We start from the raw sequence: 21,347 nt of genomic DNA on the forward strand, positions 1-21,347 counted from the left end.
ATTAGCGCTGTATCATTTTTCCCATTGTCTATGAAACATTTGAAGTGGAAATGGCTTCTTCCAACACCAAGAGACCATGTGGGAACTGACCTGCTCAGCAGATGAGTTGACAGGCACGGTGGGGAATTTCATTACACCTTAGTATTTGAGTGGCAGGAACAGCTCACTCTAGGCCCTCCCTAACCTCTCTGGCAAGAGCTCGGAATTGAGTCTGTAAATGTTAATCAATATTTCGGGCCTATTAAGTAAAGAAAGGTATTGTGAAAATCAAAGGACTAATGGCCAGTCGGGCTCTGTGAAGGTCTGTTCAGCTGTCAAAAGCATAATATCCCGCAAGAGAGAATATATTTTAACAAAATTCTTTCAAATTTATATAAAACATAATGTCTTTGTTCTACCAAAATACATATAATATCAGTGCCTTAGAATATTCAAACAAGTTAAATGGGAATATATGTATCTCTCCAAAAACAGTGGAAATGAATATCTTTTAAGCATAAAATGCTGTCTAGAGGTGACTTTTTAATCATTGAAAATTTTAGCAAAGAAGCCATAGTATAATATTCATATTATACTACTGCCCCCCAAAACAACAACAACATTCATGCATATGTGAGACTTAAATGTAAAACACAAAAGCATTAAAGGAAAATATATTCCTGAAGTTGGGAATGCTTTCTTAATGCAGATATAAAGTTGAATCCCTGAAGAAAGAACAAATTGTGAATGAATAAAAATCATAAAGAAATTTCTGAAAAAAAAGAAGTTGTCATAAAACTAAAATCATGCATTATTACAAAAGAAAATATTTATAAATTTTGGGACAAATTAAACCCAAAGATATATAAGCAGTTCTAATAAATCAAAAAGAAATGCAATTACCTTTAAATTAGAAAAAAGGCAAAGAAGTAAGCAATTAGGTCATATGGAGAAATAAGTATATACACATAAGAAATTACCTCCTCATAAATAATTAGAAATTTATTTTAACAAAGAATATCACTTATATTAATTAAACAAACATAGATAATTGGTGATATCCATTATTGGCAAGAATATGAAGAAATAAATACTCATAAATATTCATGCAAATGTAATTGACATTGACCTGGAGGACCATTGGAATTTAAAATGGCCATAATTTTCCTATTAACAATGTCACTCCTAGGAATCAATCTGCATACAAATGAACAAAATTTTAAAAAATTAAAGAAATATTTATTGAATGGAAACTATGTGCTAGGCATGTTTCTAGAGAAGATGGATACAGAAGAGATATAGCAGAAATAAAACAGAAAACAATCTCTGTTACTGGCTAGATGGAGTAGGCAGTAAACAAAGAAAATAAGACATTAGTATGTACATTAGTACATTAGTATGTACATTAGTATTACATACAATACATAAAGTAGTAAGTGCTCAGGAGAAAAATAAGGATGCGGGTGCTGAGGTTACACATGACTGGGCACATGGGTAGCAGTTTCAGGGAGGATGGCCAAGGAAGGCCTCACTGTGACACCATTTGAGAAAAGCTTCCAGAAGAAGAGGAAAAAAAGCTATGTAGAGAACAGATGACTGAGCATTCCAGATGGAAAGCCTGAATGGTAAAGATGCTGAGGCTGGAACATGTCTGCAGTGATGAGTGAACATCAAAAACACCAGTGCAGCTGAGTGAGGAGAAGGAAAGAGGAAGTGAGGTCAGAGAGAAAACAAAAGTTCAGACAATGCGGGGACTGCCAGCTACTCTCTGACATAGAAGTCCACACTTAAAGAAGACTCTTGCAAAGTAATCTAACTACTGCATTACAGAGGCCTGGAGGGGCAAGTGCAGGCTTGGGGAGACCAGTCAGGAAGAGTATACAGTATCTTTGCATATCTATTGCAACACTGTAGCAGACAAAGGGAAAAAAAAAAATCTAAACTCATCATTACTCTCTTACAGACTTAGCTGAATTATATTTCTATAGAATATTATATGGCCATTAAAAAGAATGAGGTAAGCTTACTAAATCCCCAAGACACATTATTGAACAACAAAAAAATATATTTCCATTGATCTCATTTATGCAAAAGAAAACAAAAAGACCCTAAATATAAAAAGCAACTGTGTCAATCTGCACATTAGTCAGGAAAAACTTTCTAGTTACATATACAACCAAAGAGCAGGGTTGGGGTACGGGGGTGGTAAGAGAGTGGCCTTTTACACAGTCATAATTACTGGGTCTTATACAAGCATTTATTTATTATTATTGTGTAATTTTAAATATCATACCTTTTGAAGAGAGGAATAAAGGAAATGGTGAATGCAACATATCTTTCCAAGTATGACTATTCAGTTCAGTTCAGTTCAGTTGCTCAGTCGTGTCCGACTCTTTGCGACCCCATGAACCGCAAGCACTCCAGGCCTCCCTGTTCATCACCAACTCCTAGAGTCCACTCAAACTCACGTCCATCGAGTCGATGATGCCATCCAACCATCTCATCCTCTGTTGTCCCCTTCTCCTCCTGCCCTCAATCTTTTCCAGCATGGCTGTTACAAATGTGGTATTTGCATTGTACCCTTGAAATAATCTATTTGTCCGGTGACAGGGGAAATATTCTTAAAAACTTGTTATTTATACATATATATATATATATATATATATATAAATAATTTGGCTACTAAAAAGGTATGCTAAAGGAAAAAAGTAGTCTCTAAAGGGACCAAAATTCTAAATGTAATGAATTTTGGGTACCCTTGTATATGTTCTGAATTGCTAATAGATAACCAGAACAGAAAGAGAATATTTCAGGCAGTATGTTTCTTTAAACAGATGGGCAACTACAATCTAGGTCAACTTTCTAGGTGTGTCTGTGTATGTGTATGTGTGTGTGTGTGTTTGAAAGGAAATAATTTTAGTACTTTAACTTGGCTAAGAGAAGAAAAAATGTGAAGGAATATGAAGGCTGCACATTACAAGTCAACTTCTCTTGAGTGGGAAATTCCAAAAGCATAAGTACATTCTCCACTTGAACAGAGGAAAATCCAAAGTGACAATTCAGCTCAGCATTTGGCATCACCTTTTAGACATTTCAAATTTAAGTTTGAAAACACTTAGTATTTGAAAACTGGTTAAGCATTCAGGGGGGAAAAATTATAAGTTTCTGTCTCATACTTTGGAAGAATAAATAGAAGCTGGATTCAAAATTCAAAAGATGAAAATAGCATATTAAAATTATTAGGATAAAATGTATGTGAATATTTATGTAATTTCCATGTGGGAAAAAAGTTTCTTAGCTTGGCACCAAAATCAGAGGCTTAAAAAGGACAATATTGATAGCCTTGATTAAATGACATTTTAGAATTCATACAATATAAACAGTAAATGATAAAAAGTTTTTAAAAAGTAATATGAATAAACAAAAAACAAGTAGCTTGTATATGTATAATGTGTTGTCACAAAACAATAAGAAAAAATGAATTCTCTGGTAGAAAAAAATATACTAAGGACATCAGTAGGCAGCTCATATGCCAAAAAAGTAATGCAAACGGGTAATGCTACATTAAAAAGATTCAACTAAATGAGTAATAAAATGCCACTTCAATCAAGGTGTACTTTTTCATCATAATTACTGTGTATGTTTGTGTGGGTGTGAGAGAGACAGAAACAAAGGGAGAGATAAAGAGAGAGACAGAGGGAGAGAGAGACAAACACAGAGAGACAGAATGTAAAATCTCTTGGGGTCCGCTGACATTAACCCTCCCTCTGAATGGGCTCGATTTGCTTACTTCTCCAAAATGAATGAATGAATGAATCTCCCTCCCTGCTACTCCCCTATTTTCTCCATCATTTGATATATTTCTTGAAAAGCCTTCACCTTACTGGACACTTTTCTTCCCTTGAATTTTCAGATACCACACACTCCTCTTTTTTTCCTCCATAGCTCTGGCAATGTGCCCTGTCTCCTTTGTTGGCTTCATCACTGCTACTTGGCTGCAAAATGTGGGAATTTATTTAGGCTCAAGCCTGAGTCCTTTTTCTCTTCATACTTTAAATTCTCTCTCTAGGCCAATTCCGTTTCATGGCAACCAAGTTCCAAGTGACTCTAAATGTACACATTCATTCTCTGAACAAGCAGAACTCTTCCTGACCAGTAAATCAAAATGGTGTGCTAAATATCAGTATCTGAACACCTCAAAGACATTGCAACACCTCAATCAAAACTAAATTTCACTATTCCCTGTTTCAGTGCATGACACCTCCAACCATCCACTTAGGAGAGCCAGAGATACAGGAATCATCCTTGTTTCCTGTCTTCTTTTTACCATCCGTGTCCAATCCATCACAAGGTCCTACGGTTAAAGGATGAGTCCCAAAACCTAACATTTACTTTTCTATCTTCCTCAGTATGACCATAATCCAAGCTACGTTTCAGCCCTTGCCTAGAGCATTACAACAGCTTTCTGATTTCCAGTACTTCCATTCATCAACCAAGCATCACATCAACCTCCAGCTCAAAACACATTAGTACTTCCCATTGCTTTTGTTTGTTTATTTTTGGCTGTGTCATGCAACACGTGGGATCTTAGTTCCCTCTCTTAGGGATCGAACCCATACCCCCTTCATCAGAAGTGCCGAGTGGGCAGCCAGGGAAGTCCTTCTCCCACTGCTTTTAGAATTAAGTACTGATTTCTTTTCTTTTTTTAATTTTATTTTATTTTTAAACTTTACATAATTGTATTAGTTTTGCCAAATATCAAAATGAATCCACCACAGGTATACATGTGTTCCCCATCCTGAACCCTCCTCCCTCCTCCCTCCCCATACCATCCCTCTGTGTCATCCCAGTGCACTAGCCCCAAGCATCCAGTATCATGCATCGAACCTGGACTGGCATCTCGTTTCATACATGATACTTTACATGTTTCAATGCCATTCTCCCAAATCTTCCTACCCTCTCCCTCTCCCACAGACTCCATAAGACTGTTCTATACATCAGTGTCTCTTTTGCTGTCTCATACACAGGGTTATTGTTACCATCTTTCTAAATTCCATATATATGCGTTAGTATACTGTATTGGTGTTTTTCCTTCTGGCTTACTTCACTCTGTATAATAGGCTCCAGTTTCATCCACCTCATTAGAACTGATTCAAATGTATTCTTTTTAATGGCTGAGTAATACTCCATCGTGTATATGTACCATAGCTTTCTTATCCATTCATCTGCTGATGGACATCTAGGTTGCTTCCATGTCCTGGCTATTACTAACAGTGCTGCGATGAACATTGGGGTACACTTGTCTCTTTCCCTTCTGGTTTCCTCAGTGTGTATGCCCAGCAGTGGGATTGCCGGATCATAAGGCAGTTCTATACATATCCACTGAAGCTTTAAGTGGTCTGGTTCCTATTAAACCTCATGTTACACTATGTTTTCTCCACACTAAATGCTACCTAAGTATAATTTCTAGACCAGCAGCATAGATTATCACCTGGGAACTTGTTAGAATACAAATTATCAGGCTCCACCCTAAAACTACTAAATCAGAAACTCTGGTAGAGGTGGGGACATCCCTGATGGTCCAGTGGCTAAGACTCTGTGCTCCCAACACAGGAGGCCTGAGTTCAATCCCTGGTCAGGGAACTAGACCCCACATGCTGAAACTAAGACCCGGTGTAGCCAAATATATAAATAAGATTGTTCTTAAGGAAACTCTGGTGGAGGAGTTGGGGGATCAACAGTATATATGTGTGTAATTTTATTTAAAACATTTTAACCAACACAATATTGTAAAGAAAATTTCCCCCAGTTAAAAATAAATTAAAAAATTTTTATTGGAGTAAAGTTGCTTTACAATGTTGTGTTTTATTTTTTAATTTTATTTTATTTTTAAACTTTACAAAATTGTATTAGTTTTGCCAAATATCAAAATGAATCCGCCACAGGTATACATGTGTTCCCCATCCTGAACCCTCCTCCCTCCTCCCTCCCCATACCATCCCTCTGGGTCGTCCCAGTGCACCAGCATTTCTACTGTATGGCAAAGTGAATCAGCTATATGTATACACATATGCCCTTTTTTTGTTGGATTTCCTTCCCAACACTATGTATTTAAACTAGCTCTTCAGGAAATTCTGATGCATGATAGTTTGACAACCACCACTTCAGATGCCTGTGTTCCTCCCACAGTGGACTTTTTTTTCTCCTGGAATTGGCCATGCTCTCTTGTGCCCCCATTTTTCACATGGTCTCTCCTCTGAGTCTTTTTTCTCTGCCCTGTACAATAGCCATCTCCTGTTCTTTAAGATCACAGCACTTTTATCCTTCCCCACCAGTCAAATGCTCCTTTTTTTACTATTTCAGAGCATTTGTCTCTTTGGCATGACATTCATGACACTTTTAATGTTAGATATATTTTTAGGTGATTGTGTGGTTATTTTCTGTCTCTCCCAACAGAATGTGAGCCAGCAATAGCCAGAGAGGGTTTGCTCACCATTATACCCAGAGCATTTGCTACATCACTTGACACAAACTGAAATATTAACAAATACTTTAAATGAATGAATACTGGTATATTGGTTGACATGCCTATGAACTTACATGTTCTTGGTGTTATTCTTCAGATGATTGGGTTATTATCTTTATTTGTTGCTGTTCAGTTGTGTCCAACTCCTTTGCAGCCCCATGGACTGCAGCATTCCAGTTTTTCCTGTCCTTTACCGTCTCCTGGAGCTCACACAAACTCATGTCCGTTGAGTTGCTGATGCCATCCAAGCATCTCATCCTCTGTCAACCCCTTCTCCTCCTGCCTTCCATCCTTCCCACTGCCAGGGTCTTTTCCAATGAGTCGGCTCTTTGCGTCAGGTGGTCAAAGAAATGCTTCATTGAAGTGAAATGCTTCACTTCAGCATTAGTCCTTTCAATGAACATTCACGATTGATTTCCTTTAGGACTGACTGGTTTGATCTCATTGCAGTCCACGGGACTCTCAAGTGAATGTGAAAATGAAAGTCACTCAATCATGTCCAACTATATACTCCATGGAATTCTCCAGGTCAGAATATTGGAGTGGGTAGCCTTTCCCTTCTCCATGGGATCTTTATAACCCAAGGATCGGACCCAGGTCTCTCACACTGTGGGCATCAATTCTTTGGTGCTCATCCTTTTTTATGGTCAAACTCTCACATCCTACTGGACTACTGGACTCACATGACTACTGGAGAAACCATTGCTTTGACTAGAAGGACTTTGTTGGTAAAGTAGTATCTCTGCTTTTTAATACACTGTCTAGGTATGTCACTGATTTCCTTCCAAGGAGCAAGCATCTTTTAATTTCCTGGCTGACACCCTGCCTCTTCCTGCACATAGTGGATTGTGGGATTTCTCATTCTCTAGAATCATGAGTTCCAATTCCTTATAATAAATTTCATTCTATAGTATAAATATCCTATTGGTTCTATTTCTTTGGAGAATCCTAACTCCCTCCACAGTTTGCATTTAATTTTTATGAAATGATTATCAGCTACATATTTTTCAGCTGAAGTTATTGTCTTCTCAGTGGTCATTAAAAGTTAAATGATTTAATAATACTTTATAAAACTCTATTCCTATATATATATATATATAATTAAGAATATATAATTAGGATTATATATTAAGACTTCCCAGCTAGCTCAGTGGTAAAGAACACTCTTGCTTATGCATGAGAGACAAGAGATGTGGGTTTGATCACTGGGTTGGGACAATCCCCTGGAGTAGGAAATGGCAACCCACTCCAGTATTCTTGCCTGGAAAATCCCATGGACAGAAGAGCATAGTAGGCTAGAGTCCATGGGGTTGCAAAGAGTTGAACATGTCTGCATGACTGACCAATGCACATCTGCTATTGTTGGGCATTTTGGAAGCTTCTCATTAGGACCTACTAACTCTGGTGTTTCCTTGAATATTCTGCATGTTTTGAATATCTGAACTTATTTCTGCTGTGTACATCTCTAGGATTGGAACCACAGAGTCATAACATGTACATATTCTAGTAGACCCCATCTAACAATTTAGCAAAATAATTTTACCAATTTACACTACAGACTCACCAGCAATTTGAGCCTTAGCTATTCCACATCTTTGCCAACATTTGTATTTTCCAATTTTTAAATTTTGGCCACTGTTGAATTTAGTGCAGGGTAGTTTTAATTAGAGTTCGACTAATACAGCCAACTATCTTTTCAAAATTTAAGAGGCTTTTTAAACACTAAATTTATTTTTCCAGGGTCAATTTTGCAAGTGAAAACAAATAATTTACTATGAATAATACTAATTCCTTAAATCTGTTAAAAATAACAACAAACTACTTCATTAAATGTGCATATAGCGGAAGAAGAGCTAATCTGAATACTTGTGTGTACATATGCATACATATATGCATATAAGCACACATACACTTAATGCATTTGAAAAACTCTTAAGATATTTTTAAAGCCAAGACCCCTTGATTCACTATTTCATTATTTCCAATAGTGTCAAGATAACATAATTACTTCCAACACTGAAATTCTCAATAATTTTGGCAATGACACATTCCTTGTACTAGATTTTGAAAAATTCCCACAGAATTCATTTGAAAAATTTTTGAAAAATTCATTTGAAAAATTCCCACAGAAAAGGAAAATCACTGCTGTCTACTTCTTGTCATTCTGGGAAGTCTCAGGAAGAGATTCCCTCTCATTTAGCCTTTTTTAGACACCTCATCTTTTATGGCCTCTAGGCAAGCTCAAAGATTTCCATTCTATTAGGCTACCAGAATTAAACTCATATTGTAGGTTGGGATCATTTTCAAAATTATAATGGAAACTAGTAAACCAAAGAGTACCTCATATTGAGAAAAACTAGGGCAAAACTATGTTAAAAGACCCTAGGAACCTTAGACTGGGGCTACAATTCATTCAGACTGGTTTCTTGGTTGTCATTAAAATCTGTGCTTGGAGAATTACATACAGATGGGCTAGTTTTTCTAATGTCTCCATGAGAAAATCAGAGCTTTAAGTATTCTACCTATTAAACTCAGAGCTACAAATCTCCTTGGAAAACTTTTTCCCAACTGTATGGACTTAGAGAATTCAGTCTCCTTTACCACCATTCCAGTTGGAGCCCCTACTCTTTAATTTTTGAAAAGATGCAGGAGCTTTCTAACAGATCTCATTTCTGGTCACTCGCAAGTCACATTGCCCTACATATGCCTTCAAGGTTAATTTTCTAGATCCACAATCCCTGTTTACCCTCCCAGAGGAAATTTTCATATATTGCAAAATCAATATCTGTCTATACTCCAAATATGACATCAACTGACTTTCACTAATACTCCCAATTTTTCATTTTTCTATTGGAAGATATTCTCAGTATCGCTTTGGTAGTCAAGTTTGTCTTCTTTTAAGGCCACTCTCTAATGCTACATGTTCTAATGAACCTTGCTGGACACTTCCAAATGACCATCTCTCACGATTTAAATTTAAATAGCATTGTGTATATTCCTCATGAAGTCGATCATGATTTACTTAATGTCATAGTTATTTTCTAGAATCTTCCAGTTTCCTTAAAGCTCGTATATTTCTCCCACTTTTTTACTGGTTCAATACATTCTAATAATCTACAACATCCTCATCAAGAATCTAGTATATTTCAAGATATTTCACAGGCTTTCTACTCATTCTCAATATAAATTCTTAGTTCATAATCTTGTTTCTTATTAAAATACTGGCCTTAATATTTGTACATAAAAAGGAATATATGGAAGTCATAAAGCTATAGCAGTAAAATGAGCACCCATGAACTTATGACAGCTTAAAAATTAGAATATTACCAATATCTTGCTTTTTCCTATGTGGTTCTCTCATCTTATAACCTGCTTTTCTCCCAGAGACAAACAATATCCTGACTTCTATAAAAAATAAAAATTAAAATGTCATTCTTTCATTCTTATTTTTAATTTCTTAATTATGAATATATGCTTAAATAATATGATATTTAGTCTTGGCACTAAAGTTTAAGAGAACAGAATTGACTTTATATATTCTCCTGCAAAATGCATGAACCACTTCTGGTTCATTGTTGCATTATTTCACTCTTGTTTGGACCTTGGGGTCATTCCTAGTTTTCTGAAACTATGATTGATGCTAGTATGAGCATTCATTCTTTATTTTTTCCATAATAAAAACTTATTCTTGCACAAATCAGTCTTGAATTTCTCTTGATATACACACATAAAAACTATCTCTAGGATATACATATACAGATAGGAGAGGAATTACTGAGTTAGGGAGTAATGAGGGTCCAAATGCATACGATAATGCCAGATTCTTTTCACAAGTAGCTGTACCAATTTTATTCTTCACCTGCTGTGTATACGAGTTCACACTGATCCACGCCCTCCCTAAAGTATATTATTTACTCTCTTAATTTTAGAGTCCCATGGACTACAAGGAGATCAAGCGAGTCTAAAAGAAATAAATCCTGAATATTCACTGGAAGGACACTCACCGATGCTGAAGCTCCAATACGTTGGCCACCCGATATGAAGAGCAAACTCATTGGAAAAGACCCTGATGCTCAGAAGATTGAAGGCAAATGAAGAAGGGGTGGCTAAGGATGAGATAGATTGCATCAGTGACCCAGTGGACATGAATCTGAGCAAACCCTGGGAGGTAGAGAAGCACAGGGGAGTCTGGCGTGCTATACTCTATGGGGTTACAAAGAGTTGGACATAACCTAGTTACTGAACAACAACACGACAACAAATTTTTGCCAATTTAGCAGTATGTCCTTATGGTTTATATTTGCTTTTACCAGGTTGCTTCAAATGTTGCTTTGACTTTATTCTGTTTCTGATATCTTTCTAATATCTATGTTTGTTAATTGCTGTTTCTAGACAAAGAAAGCAAGATTTATGGTCTAAGTCCCATGCTTCAGGGAGCTTAAAATTTTTTTTCTGGCAGTGTCAACTGGGCAGAATGCCTAAGCCTGGACTGGAACTTGTGTGGACCCTGGTCCTTGTTTCTTCCATATGAACATTTGAAGACCTCTCCAACCTTTTGCAGCAGGGGTCCCAACCTCTGGGAGCTAATGCTTGATGATTTGAGGTGGAGCTAATGTAATAATAATAGAAATAAAGAGCACCATAAATGTGATGTGCCTGAATCATCCCCAAACCATACCTCCTTCCAGTCTCTGGAAAAACTGTCTTCTATGAATCTAGTCCCTGGTGCCAAAAATGTTGAGGACCCCTGCTTTATACTGCAAGTGGGTCAATCAGACCCCCAAGTAGCTCCAGAACTTCTCTTCATAGAGACTTCCTGGGACCCTATGCCTGGATCGTAATTTCAGCAGGACAGCCCGGTGAATAGATGGTTCCTTCTGACTGGGGCTGGAGAACAAATGGCAACCCACTGCAGTAATCTTGCCTGGAGAATTCCATGGACAGAGGAGCCTGGCAGGCTACAGTCCATGGGGTTGCAAAAAGTCAGGCATGCCTAAGCAGCTATCACTCACTCACTCACTCTGGCTGGGGCAGTATTTCTTTTAAGGGATCATCCCATATGGGGCTGCCAGAATGGTACTGACATAGCGCGAGTGATTTTGACTGACACTGGACACAGTACAGGTTCAGGGCTTTGAGCTTCCAGTGGTCCACTGCCTGTGGATGTGGTTAAGAGCACGAGCCCACACCTACCCATGACCTAACTGGGCTGCTACTTCTGATCCACAGCCGCCCGGCCAGAAGGAGTGTCAGCAGCCTTCCTTTACCCCAGGTAGAGGATCCCGCCCTTTCTACAGAGGTCACCCGCCTCGTCCCCAGGCTCTGTGGGAGGTCCAGGCAGTCCTCTGTAGAGGGCTGTTTCTGTCTTCTCTGAGGGCTTTGAAGACCATTACACCACAAAACCAGTGGGCCTTTCTGATCCTGCTCTCTCTTGCCCTGATAGCTGTAGTGATATTGTACTTCCCTTTGTCTCTGTTTATGCCATTCTGGTATATGTGTGTCTGTGTGTGTGTGCTATCATGTCTGACTCTTTGTGACCTGCGGAAAGTAGCCCGCCAGGCTCCTCTGTCCATAGGATTCTCCAGGCAAGAATACTGAAGTGGGTTGCCATGTTCTCCTCCAGGGGATCTTCCCGACCCTGAGATGGAACCTGGGTCTCTGACATTGGTAGGTAGGTTCTTTAACACTTGTGCTACCTGGGAAGCCCCAAGCCATTCTGGATAAGGAATGCATGTTCCTTTGTGAATAAAGGAACGCTTCCTGCTTTGTGCATTGGCCCCTTGCTGATTGTCTCCCTGGGCACTGTATGGAAAACTGGGGAGCAAGCAGTATCTAAGGAAGGAATTTCTTGATAGAGGCCTTTATTTTTGTCATAAAATTCTAAAAAGTAAATTTAAAATAGCATAAAATAAATGACTGCTAACATTTCCTTCATATGAATAAGGACATTTCCTTCAAGTGGGTAAGACTTGTGTTTGTGGTCATCATCAAAGAAACACAGTACTAATTATGAGAGAGGGAGAGTGAAAAAAATGTTTATGGGAGGCATGATGGATAAGCAGCAGTAAAAGTAGTGATGCAACCAGCATTTAGTAATCGGAACTGAAAAACTTCAGAGGCAAGAACATCTGTACTGACTCAATACAGTAGCCAAGACAGCCAAGGGAGTGTTAACCAGGAGCCAAGACAGAAGTGAGTGTTAACTAACTTTTCTCATGAAAGAAGTGAATGTTGTTAACTTTTCTCATTAAAGTAAAAGTGTTAGTTGTTCAGCTGTGTCTGACTCTTTGCAGCCCCATGGATTGGAGCTCACCAGGCTCCTCTATCCATGGAATTCTCCAGGCAAGAAAACTGGTAGACATTCCCTTCTCCAGGGGATCTTCCCAATCCAGGGACTGAACCCATATCTTCTCCATTGCAGGCAGATTCTCATAGTGGGTGATATAAAGTTAGCCAAGAACCATTCATTTGGTTAAAACAAACATTAGATATGGTTCCCAGACCTGAATAGGAAGAGAAGATCTTGAATTCTGTAAAACAACTTCACCTACAATGACTGGATGATAAACAAGTACATAAGTGCCTCTTCTTTACTAGTTATTCTAAATATATATAAGTAACTCACTATGATGCTTTTGAACTGTGGTGTTGGAGAAGACTCTTGAGAGTCCCTTGGACTGCAAGGAGATCCAAGCAGTTTATCTTAAAGGAGATCAGTCCTGAGTGTTCATTGGAAGGACTGATATTGAAGCTGAAACTCCAATACTTTGGCCACCTGATGCGAAGAACTGACTCACTAGAAAAGACCCTGATGCTAGGAAAGATTGAAGGCAGGAGGAGAAGGGGACAACAGAGGATGAGATGGTTGGATGGCATCACTGACTCAATGGACATGGGTTTGGGTGGACGCCAGGAGTTGGTGATGGACAGGGAGGCCTGGCGTGCAGCATTCCATGGGGTGGCAAAGAGTTGGACACGACTGAGCAACTGAACTGACTGACTGACTGAACTCACTATGGACTCATTGGGGCTCAGTGGTAAAATATCTACCTGCCAATGCAGGAGAAGCAGGTTTGATCCCTGGATCAGGAAGTTCCCCTGGAGTATGGCAACCCACTCCAATAATCTCGTCTGAGAAATCCCATGGACTGAGGAGCCTGGTGGGCTACAATCCATGGGGTTGCAAAAGAGTCAGACAGGACTTAGTGACTAAATAATAACAACAATGGACTCATCAATTCTTTATTAAAATTTAATCAAATTGCTCATAGAAACAGAGGCCTCGCAAACATAATCTAGGCAAGGCCTTATTTAAATTATAATTTTTTGCTCTCATGTTTTTGCTATATTTTTGTATCCTAAATCTCCTATTCATTTTCCCTTTTTTTCCTCACACGAGTCATTGTTATTTTCTTGTGACTTTGTTTCCAGATTGAGAATTCTGTTTTCCATGTAAAAGCTTTGTTGTTTTTGTTATTCTAAGTTGGGTTATTTCATTTTTCAGTTCAAGCATAACTGTTCATTATTTTTAGGAATCTTCCATGTCATTTTATTTATGATGTGAATTTTTCTGAGACTCTAAATTTGTCTTTTTTTTTTCTCCTCTCAATCACAGCAGGCAGATTATTTTATGAATGATTATATCTGATAAATACATAGTCTGGACTTGTATTTGTGCTATTTCTAGTTCATGATTCACTTTGGTCACTTTTTCACAGACTTAGCTATTTTTCTCATTTTTTTAAAAAAATTTATTTTATTTTTAAACTTTACATAATTGTATTAGTTTTGCCAAATATCAAAATGAATCCGCCACAGGTATACATGTGTTCCCCATCCTGAACCCTCCTCCCTCCTCCCTCTCCATACCATCCCTCTGGGTCGTCCCAGTGCACTAGCCCCAAGCATCCAGTATCGTGCATCGAACCTGGACTGGCAACTCGTTTCTTACATGATATTATACATGTTTCCATGCCATTCTCCCAAATCTTCCCACCCTCTCCCTCTCCCACAGAGTCCATAAGACTGTTCTATACATCAGTGTCTCTTTTGCTGTCTCGTACACCGGGTTATTTTCTCATTTTGACAGAACTCTTTACTTGAAACATTCACCTCTAGATATAATTTAATTATAAGATTGGTAGATTTAGGTTTATTACTCTCAGATGCTTATGGTCACCAACAATTAGGGGATACTGTCTCCACATTTAGTATTAGACTAATTGAGTTGCAGTACCTTCTATTTCCAGTTTATGTTTTTACCTATGGTTCAACTGTAAGTGTCCTAAAACATAGGGCGTGAGATTTATTATAACTTATACAATGACTTAAGGCTTCCTAGGTGGTGCTAGTGGTAAAGAACCCATCTGCCAGTGCAGGAGAATTGAGAGACAGGGGTTCGATCCCTGGGTCAGGAAGATCCCCTGGAAAAGAGCACGGCAACCCACTCCAGTATTCTTGCTTGGAGACTCCTATGAACAGAGGAGCCTGGTGGGCTACAGTCCAAGGAGCCACAAAAGAGTAAGACATGACTGAGGTGATTTAGCAGGCACACACGCACAATGACTAGCTCTGTATCCACAGTTTCACTCTCAAAACACTGAGAATAGGTAAAAAACAAAACTTCTTAGGTGCTCAGAAACTTACTGAAATTTTTCAGATAGGTTAACATCTCCGGGGAAAAAACATCCCCAAATGTCAGACTCACTTCTCTTAATCTCAAATGTCTCCCAGATCTTGGCTTGAAAAACGTGCCATAGGTTTCTTTAGCAGGAGAATTGGTCCAAATTATGACCCACCATTATAGAAAGTAGAAATCATTATTTACTTTCTAGTAAAAGGTTTGGTAAGTTGGTGTTATTCTCCCCAGCATAATCAATCAAAAACTGAAATTCAGAATTTTTAAATTACTTGCCTGAGGTCACCCAGTGGTAAGTGGCAAAGCCACGACTCAGACTAAGTTTTCAGATATTTATTTTGTGTGCTTTCCTCTAAACCTGATTATCCCCACAATTCTTTGGTGGCTCCTTCCTTCAATTTGTATGTACAATTCTACCCCTAGACTTTTCTTGGTTTTCTAAATTGTGGTCACTCTATTACACATCTTTACTTCACATCTTATTTACTTTGTTGCTTGTTTATCCATTTTTTACTGAGTGCCCATTTTGAGCATGTTAATGTACAAAAATAGCATCTAGTAAAGTGATAAAGCCAAAGAAAAGCTTACAAATATTAGTTGAATGAATATGTTAATAAATATAAGTGATACAATATGGTTCAGTTCAGTTCATTTCAGTTCAGTTGCTCAGTCGTGTCCAACTCTTTGCAACCCCATGAATCGCAGCACGCCAGGCCTCCTTGTCCATCACCAACTCCTGGAGTTCACTCAAACTCACGTCCATCGAGTCTGTGGTGCCATCCAGCCATCTCATCCTCTGTCGTCTCCTTCTCCTCCTGCCTTCAATCCCTCCCAGCATCAGAGTCTTTTCCAATGAGTCAACTCTTCACATCAGGTGGCCAAAGTACTGGAGTTTCAGCTTTAGCATCATTCCTTCCAAAGAATACCCAGGGCTGATCTCCTTTAGAATGGACTGGTTGGATCTCCTTGCAGTCGAAGGGACTCTCAAGAGTCTTCTCCAACACCACAGTTCAAAAGCATCAATTCTTCGGTGCTCAGCCTTCTTCACAGTCCAACTCTCACATCCATACATGACCACAGGAAAAACCACAGCCTTGACTAGACGGACTTTTGTTGGCAAAGTAATATCTCTGCTTTTCAATATGCTATCTAGGTTGGTCATAACTTTCCTTCCAAGGAGTAAGCATCTTTTAATTTCATGGCTGCAATCACCATCTGCAGTGATTTTGCAGCCCAAAAAAATAAAGTCTGACCCTGTTTCCACTGTTTCCCCATCTATTTCCCATGAAGTGATGGGACCATATGCCACGATCTTCGTTTTCTGAATGTTGAGCTTTAAGCCAACTTTTTCACTCTTCTCTTTCACTTTCATCAAGAGGCTTTTTAGTTCCTCTTCACTTTCTGCCATAAGGGTGGTGTCATCTGCATATCTGAGGTTATTGATATTTCTCCCCGCAATCTTGATTCCAGCTTGTGCTTCTTTCAGCCCAGCGTTTCTCATGATGTACTCTGCATACAATTTAAATAAGCAATTATCTGGTGATTAATGATGTTGAGAACCATTTTCATTGGTTTACTGGCCATTCTGATATCCTCTTTTGTAAAGTGAGTATTTAACAAGCCTTTTGGACATTTAAAAATTTGAAATACAAGAACTCTGTTGGATATGTTCATTACGGTCTACAGTCTATGTCTTATCTTTACACTTTGTTTATGGTATCTTCATTGTAACAAATATAATGCAGTCAGTAAGTGGAGAATTTGGGCAACTCCTTAATGAGGTGATTACGATTAGCATCACATATAAAAGACAGATGGATATTCTGTGTCTCAAGGTTTAATACTCTGAGAAGGAAACAGCATAAACTAAGCAGCTTTCTGAGACTGTATAACCTAAATATAATTAAAGAAAACTCAGACAATATGAGAAACATTGCATTTAAACAAAAATGGAGACTGCATTCCTCAAAATGTCAATCAGATAAAAGTCAAAGAAAGGCTATGGAAATGTTGCAGATTCAAGGAGAGTAAAGAGACACAGCAACTTGATCATTCCTAAACCTAGACTGGATCCTGCACCAGAGAGAAACTGCTATATAGGCCATTATCAGGTCAAATGATGAAACTGGAATATGTATAGGAATTATTTCCTCAGAATGTCTACATTCCAGTTACTACTGTCTCTGCTATCCTTCTATATTTATGCTATGATAAAAATGTGCATGTGTGTTCTGGTGGTTATTAACTGGCATAAAAGACATATTAGTAATGAGTTTTTATCCACAAAACTGGTGGGAATTCAAATATATGGACTGCCTAAAATACCAGAGAAATACTCCGCTACCCTGCATGAACAAAATATAAAAGCCTATATTCTTTATTGTTTTTTTAATTTTTTATTGAAGTACAGTTCATATCCTACATTGTGTTAGTTTCTGGTGTACAGCAAAGTCATTCCATGATACATTTATACACATATTCTCTTTCATATTCTTTCTCATTATGGTTTATTACAGGACACTGAATATAGTTCCCTATATACAGTATGGTAGGATTATTATTTTAGGGAATTAATTTGATTTTATGGATGGTTTCCCCATCTATATTGATTAATATTGGGAAATCACTTAGGCTAGAGGGAAGATCAGCCAGGAGGCACAATAATTAAGCCAATGTATCTTAATCTCTTGGGTTTCCAGGTGGGGCTAGTGGTAAAGAACCCACCTGCAAAGTGGAAATGCAAGAGATGTAGGTTCGATCCTTGCCTGGGGAAGATCCCCCGGAGGAAATGGCAACCCACTCCAGTATTGTCTGGAGAATTCCACGGACAGAGGCCCCTGGTGGGCTATAGTCCATGGGGCTGCAAAAAGCGGTCATTACTGAGCACAGCACAGCACATATTAAAATCTTAATTTGAGAAATGACAAATTATAATGTAATACTTATTCCCATAGGTCTTATAAAGGATGAGAAAATTTAAAAACTGGTAAGACCAGATTAAATGTTCATAAATTGTGTCAAATGATGTCAAAGTGGTTGATTTCTTCAGCTCTTGCAACACAACGTAGACCTCATAATAAATGGATTTACTTTTATTTATTTATTTATTGGCATTATTTTCAGCACCTGCTTTGTGCCTGTGTGTTCAGAGCTGCAAGCCCTAAGTTAATATCATTATAGTGTATCCAATTTAAAATACTGGATATTTAAAATGCATGTAGAACACAAATTTTAAAAAAAATTCAACTTTCACTAAATTTTACCCTAAGATAAAACATATGGGAAAAAATATGTTTAAGCCAGACTTTGGTCATTAGACTATTCCTTAGGTTTCTTTTCTGATGAATTTTAATTATTTTTCCCTCAAGGCACTTCAGAAGAATGTGTACATGTGAGCAAAGTCTCTTGAGTCATGTCCAACTCTTTGTGACCCCATGGACTATAGCCTGCCAGGCTCCTCTGTCCATGGGATTCTCCAGGTAAGAATATTGGAGTGGGTTGCCATTCTTTTCTCCAGGGAATCTTCCTGACCCAGGGATCAAACCCGTGTTTCCTGAGGCTCCTGCATTGCAGGTGGATTCTTTACTGCTGAGCCACAAAGGAAGTGTGTTAAAAATCGAGCTCTATCTAATTGCAGATTTTTTTTGTTTGTTTACATTATTTCAGTTGATGTTTTCTGTTCCACACTTGTCTCTTACTTTTTTTTTTAATCACACATTTCTCCTTCCAAGATTTACTTGCCAACACATTACTGCTTAATTCTTTATGAATGTTCTTTGCTGTTTTATTGGACATTCACAGTAGTAATTTCTTTGTAAACCAAAACTCAGAAATCCAGAAAACTCTAAGGAAGAATTTAAAATGTCTTGTAGTGGATACCCGTTCTCTTCTCCAGGGGTCCTTCCCAACCCAGAGATTGAACCTGGGTCTCCTACATTGTAGGCAGATTCTTTACCCTCTGAGCCATCAGGGAAGCCCTATATGAGAGGTAGCAGCTTGTACATCAGTTCAGTTCAGTCGCTCAGTCATGTCCAACTCTTTGCAACCCCATGAACTGCAGGACACCAGGCCTCCCTGTCCAGCACCAACTCCCGGAGTTCACCCAAACTCATGTCCATCGAGTCAGTGATGCCATCCAGCCATCTCATCATCTGTCATCCCCTTCTCCTCCTGCCTCCAATCCCTCCCAGCATCAGAGTCTTTTCCAATGAGTCAACTCTTCACATGAGGTGGCCAAAGTACTGGAGTTTCAGCTTTAGCATCAGTCCTTCCAAGGAACATCAGGGACTGATCTCCTTTAGAATGGACTGGTTGGATCTCCTTGCAGTCCAAGGGACTCTCATAGAGGTAAGGAATTTCTCAACTAAGGGGTATTCTATTTTTAGGGACTTCTAAAAATAGGAATAATTCATTTGGAAAACACATCTTGGTTTTATGCTAAATTTAGGGAAACTGTGAATGACCCAGATTTATCTGACTTCTTATTTATCCATCTTTTCCACATTACTCAGTGAAGATATTCAAAGTGTAGGGTGTTCATGCTGGTGTGCATACAAGGTGAGTCATTGGTGTGCAGAAGGCAAACATGAGAACACCTTTTCATATTTTTATCATTCATCTTATCCTTTAAACTTTTGTATTTTCTCTATATTGAATAACAGAGAGTGCTGCATCTTTGTTCAATAGATTAAAAACCCCAAATATCCTGAAAACCATTTCACTTGGGTAACCTTCAGAATGTAGGGGCTGTTGTAGAATATTAATATATTTGGTGAAATTGTTTAAGCACTGCAAGAGGTTTTGTGCCTATGTAGAAAGATTTTTTTTTTAAACTTCAAAAAGCTGTCAGTGGAACTCTGATAATGACACTTACTGTCAAACTTATCATGCCTCAATTATGTTAACACCTTCTTTTGAAGTTTCCTTTTTAACATGAAAAACACAATTTATTATAAAAGATCTCTGCATAAGCTGAAAGAATTCAAAGGCCTCCAATAGGCTGCTCTTGAGAGAACTGTAGGCAGGGAAAACTTTATATTCATACTGTGAGCAACTTAGTTTCACTTTGCTGTGAGAATAAATCACAAGAAAAAGTGCACCTTGAAGTAGGCACAGCCACCATGTAAAATGTTATGGCATCGGAGCGAATGTTTCTGAGGCTCCCTGACAGTTCTTTCAGAGTCTGCAATGGAAGATGCTCCCAGTTACCCAGGCGTGGGGGCACCATACTTCCCTGTCCAGTTGTTGGTTCACGTGTGCCTTCTGTTTCACACATTCCTCATCTTTGCTTTGCTGTCTTTCTATTGTCACATACCATTTGCTTTTTTTCTTCTCTAAGTCATCTGCCATATATTGATGAACACAGACTCTCTTATCATTGCTGGATTTTAGTTTCTTTCTCCAAGAGGCTGAGATTATTGATTCCATTTAGGTCAGTACATTTTCTGTCAATTATGTTCATTTGTGTCCATTAATTACCCACAAGCCATATTTTGTTCATCCATCACTGCTGCTCACTTTATGTACCTATTTGGTATGGAGTGATTTTATGTATGTGTGTGCACACTGGATTAGCTTTTTTGTCAATGGAACCCTGCTGAACAAGAAGATTGCATGCTCTGCCTTCTATGCCTTTGCCCTGCTTCCCACCCCCAACTATGCACCTACTTGTGTTTCCTTAGATCACATTTATTATCATGATCTTTCTTTCCTATGAATCCTGTTTTCAATTTCTCTGGCAATTCTGTATCGTTTCCTTTGTTTTCTGACTTATGAAGAATGCAAATATATTCACTACAAGGAGATATTCTTCAATCAAAGACTGTTATCCTCCTCATATTCTCCAAGTTTAGGGAACAAATATTGATAAAGAGCATGGCATCATATATAACTGTGTTTATGCTACAGATCATGGAAATTATATGTTTTGGCATCCTGGTCCAGTGTTTTGTGATATTTTCATTTTGATTTGGGCATAAGTAAATGTATGCTACTCTTCAAGTTCAGCTAAAGAGGAGCACACTTTACAAATCTTCCTTTGCCAGACCAAAATAATTAAAATTTCTGATACTTCAATAAATGAGCATTTATAAAACATTTTCCTGTTAGAATATCTATTCTTTCAGTTGGCGAACTCCATTAACTTCCTGCAATTGATAATGTCTTTTTTCTATATACCTAATTCAGTTATTCTTCTTACAGAAG

The sequence above is a fragment of the Bos mutus genome, chromosome 13, assembly GCF_027580195.1.
Source record: "Bos mutus isolate GX-2022 chromosome 13, NWIPB_WYAK_1.1, whole genome shotgun sequence".
Classification (NCBI taxonomy): Eukaryota; Metazoa; Chordata; class Mammalia; order Artiodactyla; family Bovidae; genus Bos; species Bos mutus.